This window comes from Schistocerca serialis, chromosome 3, assembly GCF_023864345.2.
Source record: "Schistocerca serialis cubense isolate TAMUIC-IGC-003099 chromosome 3, iqSchSeri2.2, whole genome shotgun sequence".
NCBI lineage: Eukaryota > Metazoa > Arthropoda > Insecta > Orthoptera > Acrididae > Schistocerca > Schistocerca serialis.
In genome coordinates, this window is record NC_064640.1 from 536,790,105 (window position 1) to 536,797,721 (window position 7,617).

General features: G+C 45.5%; 1 pseudogene; it reads right to left on the bottom strand.

Moving 5' to 3' along the window:
* Positions 1–3,561: 3,561 nt before the first annotated feature.
* On the bottom strand, positions 3,562–3,679 carry LOC126471868 (5S ribosomal RNA; annotated as a pseudogene).
* Positions 3,680–7,617: the final 3,938 nt, after the last annotated feature.

Sequence of the window (7,617 nt, forward strand, 5' to 3'; positions counted from 1 at the left end):
CCACGCGAACCGCGAGGGAACTTCCGAATGCGCCGCGCTCTTCATTTTGTATGTGCGCCTAAGACGACTGCAGTTCCAGTTAAGACCTAAGTTCAGACTTTAATATTTGCCTCTCTCCGGATTAATTAGGTCGTAGCGTTTCGTATCATCTAACGGCTACACCGTAAACGGCTGCTCGTAAAAGGATGAAGGTAAATTGGAATTTACGAAGTTCCAGAACCTTTGGACGTAAAGTATGTTCTTTTTTTTAGGAATTGATAACTGGCTCGCAGAACTTTGCTGTCGATGCGTTTTCCTTCGAGAATACAGTTTCAGCAGTCATCTGCCGGAGTCTATGTCTAAGGTGTCTCGTTTGCCGCGGTAAGCTCTATACTGCGCTTTTCCGTAAGTCTTCCGCGGAACTTTATGAGTTAAATCTATCTCCTACCTACTTCAAAAAGATACAGAAACGAAAGAAAGAAATGTGGTTAGAAGCTAAGTACAGCATTAACTGGTGCAAAAAATTTTCGAAAGCCACCTGAGCTGTAAACTCAGCTATCACCAAGACCGTTTACGATAATGAATTACGTTACCTCCCAGATCAACGGTAAGAAAGTCTTCGCCTGGTGAAATATTGTCTTTTGTCACATCGATATTTGTTACATTTTTTTTTTCAATCGTATGACTAGGGGCTCCCCGTCGGGCAGACCATTCGCCGAGTGCCGGTCTTTCAATTTGACGCCACTTCGGCGACCTGCAGTCGATGAGGATGATAGGATGATGATGAGGACAACAGAACACCCAGTCTCTGGGCGAATAAAATTCCCCGACCCAGCCGGGAACCGAACCCGGGCACAGGGACTGACAACCCGTCACGCTGACCATTCAGCTACCGGGGTCGGACATTTGTTACCATAACTTACAGAGATATCATGCGAACTTCGTGTATGACCTAGGGCATAATGCAGGAAGCTCTATGAAGCTTTTTGCCGATGATGCTGTTGTATACAGAGACGTCCCGACGCTAGATAATTCCAGCAGAATGCAGGCTGACTTATTGAGAATAGACACTTGGTGGAGGGATTGGCATAAAGAACATAAAAATGTAACGTATTGAGGATAAATAATGTAAGATTGGTTATTTTTTGACTACATAAACGCCAAATATGCACTGGAAACAGTCACAAATATTAACTATCTTTGAGTATGCCTATAGAGTAATTTGAAATGAAACGACCACATCATAATAACCGTAGGAAAGACAGATGTCAGAATAAGGTTTATTAGAAGATGCTAAGGAAGGATAGCCGATCCGATAGGAGGAAACCACCGTTCGACATATACTTGAGTATTTCTTGTCAGTCTTGGTCTCCTACCAGATAGCACTGATAGAGAAACTAGATCCTACACTTACCGTAATTTACGGGCGGTTGATTAGTAGGTGCGGAGTTGGCACCCGATAGCGTTCCATTTGGGTTTCATCGGATACAGATAAGCTCAATTTGATGGCCAACACATCAACGTGAGTTCATATCAGCACACTCCTCAAACCATTACAGCACGATTCTAGAGTTATTACACGGACAGTTATCCTGCTAGAAGTTTCCATCGCTGTGGAGGAAGACACTCAGCATAAGGTGTTACAGGTGTTCCCCAATAATGTTCACGTCGTCCACATCTGTCATGGTTACTTCGATTACTACCGCAGCTCCCATGGAAGCCCAGCATGTTTCGAGCAGCCTTTAGCTGGATAACGGCGTATCTCTCCACGACCATTGACCTGGTTTGAAAATAAATGGAATTCATCCGACCACGCGACACGATTCCATTGATCCGCTGTTCAATCTCGATGATAACCTGCGCACAGTAATCGTAACTTACGATGTTGTTGGGTCAGCATGGGTTATGGAGGGGTCTTCTGCTGCGCAACACCATGTTCAAAACTCTGCACTGAACGGTGTGCTCCAAAACGCTTGTGCCTGCGCCAACACTGTACTCTGTCCTCAGATCTGCCACAGATCTCTGCCTGTCCTGCTTTAAAGATCCTCCGATCCCTACGTTCTGTGATGAGGTATGGATGTACTACTTCTTGTCACCTACTCGTGGTTTCAGCATTCTTCAACCACTTTCCATAGGTGGTCACAATAGTAGCACGCGAACAGCCGACCATCTTCGCCATTTCCGAGATGCTCGTTCCCAGGCACTAGGCCACAACGGTGCGCCCTTTGTCAAAGTCGCTTAAGTTAGTGGATTTTGGCATCTGCTATGTACTGCTCTCACCGCGGCGCGCGTGCTCAGCGCCACCAGGCAGCATACTATCTCACTGTGGGCAACGGTCATAATGTTTTGGCTCATCAGTGAATATCATTGACGCTTCCAGAATGAGATTTTCACTCTGCAGCGGAGTGTGCGCAGATATGAAACTTCCTGGCAGATTAAAACTGTGTGCCGGACCGAGACTCGAACTCGGGTCCCGAGATCGAGTCTCGGTCCGGCACACAGTTTTAATCTGCCAGGAAGTTTCATCACTGACGCTTGTCTTGTCTAAGACTGCAGATGTTCCTATGGGAAGATTTATTCTTCAGAGAGAGTTGCAAAAAAACTAGCTAGTAGAAATCAGATGTTTGTTTTGGCTACACGTTACTGAAAAAGAACACAAAAATTAAGCAATATGCGAAAGCAACCAAAAGAAGGAATCACTAACATAAGGACCGAGCGAGGTGGCGCAGTGGTTAGCACACTGGACTCGCATTCGGGAGGACGACGGTTCAATCCCGCGTCCGGCCATCCTGATTTAGGTTTTCCGTGATTTCCCTAAATCGCTCCAGACAAATGCCGGGATGGTTCCTTTGAGAGGGCACGACCGACTTCCTTCCCCGTCCTTCCCTAAACCGATGAGACCGATTACCTCGCAGTTTGGTCTCTTCCCCCAAAACAACCCAACCCCAACTAAAATAAGGTGTAGGACACGATTCAGTTTCGCAGAGGTATATCTCTGCCAAAATGGTTATTGTGTCATTTATTGGTCGACGAAAGCAGAGACTGAGATTTCGCAGAATAACCATCTCTCGACGATGTGGCATACAACTGAATTCGCACACTCGTGAAGTGTCCCTTGTGTCATCCTATTGCTAATGATAACAAACTACAGCTGATCTAAATCTCTGACTAGAGAAATATTAGTACAAGAGTAATGTGAACCTAGCTCATTAAGGGGAACTGTCATACATATGAAGTGATTAATAGGGAAATAAAAGTGAATACCTCTGTTTTCTATGGTTATTCAGTTGATCTGTTTCCACTGAGTGGTTTCTTTTCTTTTCGAGCTAATATGTGGCAGGTAAAGCAGAACAGTCCTCAAAGTGCTTCGTAAGATATAGCACTCCGTCTTCAGACCACAAGTGGCCCATCGGGACCATCCGACAGCTGTGTCATCCTCAGATGAGGATGCGGATAAGAGGGGCATGTGGTCAGCACACCGCTCTCCCAGTCGTTACGATGGGTTTCTTTGACCTTAGCCGCTACTATTCGGTCGAGTTGCTCCTCAGTTGACATCAAGAAGGCTGAGTGCACCCCGAAAAATGGAAACAGCACATGGCAGCCCGGATGGTGACCCATCCAAATACCGGCCACGCCCGACAGCGCTTAACTTCGGTGATCTGACGGGAACCGGTGTATCCACTGCGGCAAGGCCGTTGCCCCTTCGTGAGATATAATGGGAAAAAATGGAGAGTAGATAAATTACTGTATACAAGCAATGTAATAACTTAAAGGTAAAATGAAACTACCACAACAAGATACTATTGTGAAGAATGCCTTACGTTTACGTGTGTATTAGTTCTGTAAGCGTACTCGGGTAACGCTGAAGCCCGAATTTAATTCGAGATTATAAGTGAAATTGGTTGAGTTAGGATAATAAGTGATTTCTTTAATTTGTGAAATAAGTGATCTCATTTGGCACCTGAGATGTCTGGGAACATCAACGAAATGCAAAAGCGTTCACCTCTTACAGAGAGAAAAATTAAATTTTAGGTAATTTTGGGGTCAGGCGCAAATCCAGGGTTCAGTTCTTGGAAAGGGGCCAGGTGTAACATTCTGTCTCGTTCACTTTCAACAAGCCACAGACCCATAAGATTTTAATAATAACAGGAACAGAATGTTTTAATGCAGTAATAAGGATAATAATAACTTGTTTACATCACTAGACAGTACACCGCTGTATCATAACTGCCAAGAAGTTGCAGTTCAGAGAAATACATCATCTGAAAAGCATTCGTTCAAATACTTGAGAAGGGGGCCGAACCGCACAATAACCCTGGGTTCTGTGTGAGGCGGCGGTGGAGTGAGTAGACTGCTGTAGCCTGGGCCGGCCGCTGTTGTCGAGCGGTTCTAGGCGCTTCAGTCTGGAACCGCGCGACCGCTACGGTCGCAGTTTCGAATCCTGCCTTGGACATGGATGTGTGTGACGTCCTTAGGTTGGTTAAGTTTAAGTAGTACTAAGTTCTACGGGACTGATGACCTCAGATGTTAAGTCACATAGTGCTCAGAGCCATTTTGCTGTAGCCTGTTGTGGGGTTGTGTACAACTGAGGGCTACGGCAGGGACGAATCCTCTCCGTCGTTTCTACGTCCCCAGTTCAATACATACATACATACATGCAGTAAATAATGGTGAGGAGATAAATCACATATTGTGTGGAATTACTTATATTAATTCCATAAAAATCATTCCTACGTGCTACGCGGACGATAACACAAACAGGAAAACTGCACTGAAGAGCCAAAGAAACTGGTACATCTGCCTAATATCGTGTAGGACCCCCGCGAGCAAGCGGAAGTGCCACAACACGACCTGGCATGGACTCGACTAATGACTGAAGTAGTGCTGGAGGGAATTGTCACCATGAATCCTGTAGGTCTGTCAACAAATCCATAAGACTACGAGGGGGTGGAGGTCTCTCCTGAACACCTCTTTGCAAGGCATCCCAGATGTGTTCAATAATGTTCACGTGTGGGGAATTTGGTGGCCCATGGAAGTATTTAAACTCAGAAGAGTGTTCCTGGAGCCACACTGTGGCAGTTCTGGACGTTTGGGATGTCACATTGTCCTGCTAGAATTGCCCAAGTTCGCCGGAATGCACAATGGACATGAAATGATGCAGGTGATCAGACAGGACGCTTACGTACGTGTCACCTGTCAGAATCTTATCTAGACGTATCAGAGGTCACACATCACTCCAACTGCACACGCTCCACACCATTACAGAAACTACACCAGCCTGAACAGTTCCCTGCTGACATGCAGGGTCCATGGATTCATGAGGTTGTCTTCATACCCGTACACGTCACTCCGCTCTATATAATCAGCAACGAGATTCGTTTGACCAGGCAACATGTTTCCAGTCATCAAAAGTCCATTGTCGGTGTTGATGGGCTCAGGCGATGCGTAAATCTTTGTGTCGTGCAGTCATCAAGGGTATACGAGTGGCCTTCGGCTCCGAAATCCTATACGGATGACGTTTTGTTGAATGATTGACACGCTGACACTTGCTGATGGTCAACCATTGAAATCTGCAGCAATTTGCAGAAGGGTTGCACTTCTGTCACGTTTAACGATTCTCTCGAATCGTCGTTGGTCCCTTTCTTGCAGGATCTTTTCCAGCTGCAGCGATGTAGGAGATTTCATGTAGTACTGGATTAATAATATTCACGGTACACTCGTGAAATGGTCGTACGGGAAAATCCCCACTTCGTAACAACCTCGGAGATGGTGTGTCCCATTTCTCGTGCGCTAACTATAACACCACGTTCAATCTCACTTAAATCTTGATAACGTGCCATTGCAGGAGCAGTAACCGATCTAACAACCTCGCCAGAGACCTGTTGTCTTATATAGGCGTTGCCGACTGCAGCCCCTTATTCTGCATTATTACATATCCCTGTGTTTGAATACGCATGCCTATACCAGTTTCTTTGACGCTTCAGAGGATATTACAATAAATATTAGCCGCGACTACTGAGACCGCACACGACAAGCAGCGCAAGGGCGGTATGAAACAGACATGACATTAGTGAACTGTTTAAACTGGAAAAGTGGGAAGTAACAGTGGGAAAAAAATGAGCAGTCGGTTACGTAAGTCTAAGCTCAAGTATGTTTCACACCGCGCCTGCGCTATGGGCCGTGGGCGGCCTCAGTACTCACGGCTAGTATTTACTAATGCACAGCCTTCCTTTTGTGTTCCTGGCCGCGTAGCGCGGAGAAGCCGTTTTTATGGAGTTAATGTGATTCCACGTAATTCCCTTCCCACAATTTTGATTGTATTGATGTGTGCATAGTTCCGCGTAGTCAGCGCGTACACAACTTTCCCACTAGAGCGCGCCCGGCTAAGCACAACAGCGCAGGCGCAGCGCTCGTCCGTCTCCACGCTACGAGATGGCGCTGTCTTAGAGACGGACCAAATTCTGCTTCCGCCGATCCGCGTATTAATATGTAACGCAGCCAATGAGATTGCTGCTAACGTAGAACCTTTTCTCCTCGCGAACCACACTCGCGCAGTGATACCTGAACGCGAGAGGTATTATAACGAGTGTATGGACCTCCGATTAGTCAGTTTGCATTTGTCTGCACCAGTCCGTACCAGTCTGCATTAGTCTGTACCAGCCTGTAGTCAAGTTTCAGTCTGCGCCTAATAAGATTATCATATTCCTGTACATAGCCATGAAGGGAAATGTATAGACACTTTCTCAAGTATCAGAGATATGTGAGAATAAGATTAACATACAAAGACCAAAGGAACTTCAGATTGTCAATTGCAAACAGCATCCAGAATCAAGTTCCGTAATGTCTACGATTTTTATTATTTTAATAAATGTGTGTGAAAATTAATCAATTTCTGTTTAAAGCTGGTCACTGTCAATCTGCTACTCTAAGCATGCAAGTGGCATTTCTATCGTCTGACCTAACGGCAGAAAATAAACACTCCACGATAAGACCACGAGACATATTGCTGACACTCGCCTACTTCGCTAGAGCGACAAGTCAAATAATCTGATGGTGCGTGTACTGAAGGTCTTACAGTACGCGTCCCACATGTATTTTATATGTTTCAATATTCTGGTGACTTTTGGTGTCCGGTCGTGATGTCCGTTTTGTCGAATTTCTTAGGTGCCTTTTGTCCAATTGACACGGAACATTTGGTTCAAATAGCCCTGAGCACTATGGGACTTAACATCTGAGGTCATCAGTCCGCTAGACTTAGAACTACTTAAAGCTAACTAACCTGAGGACAGCACACACATCCATACCCGAGGCAGGATTCGAACCTGCGACCGTAGCAGCAGCGCGGTTCCGGACTGAAGCGCCTAGAGCCGCTCGGCCACAGTGGCCGGCATCATTTTGTTCCATGACAGCATTGGTGTGAAGGTGACCTCAAATGGTTAGGTGATTTTATATGCAAATAGAATCATGCTCTGTCTTTTAATTCATTATAATTCAGATATTTTAGCTACATAGTTCCTTATCTGATATTTCGGGATTGAGAACCAATCCCATTCTCCTGTAGCACAATACTTCCATTATTACAGATTACACCAGGTGCTTGAACTTTAAGTGTTCCGAAACCAGTCGTGTACACAATAA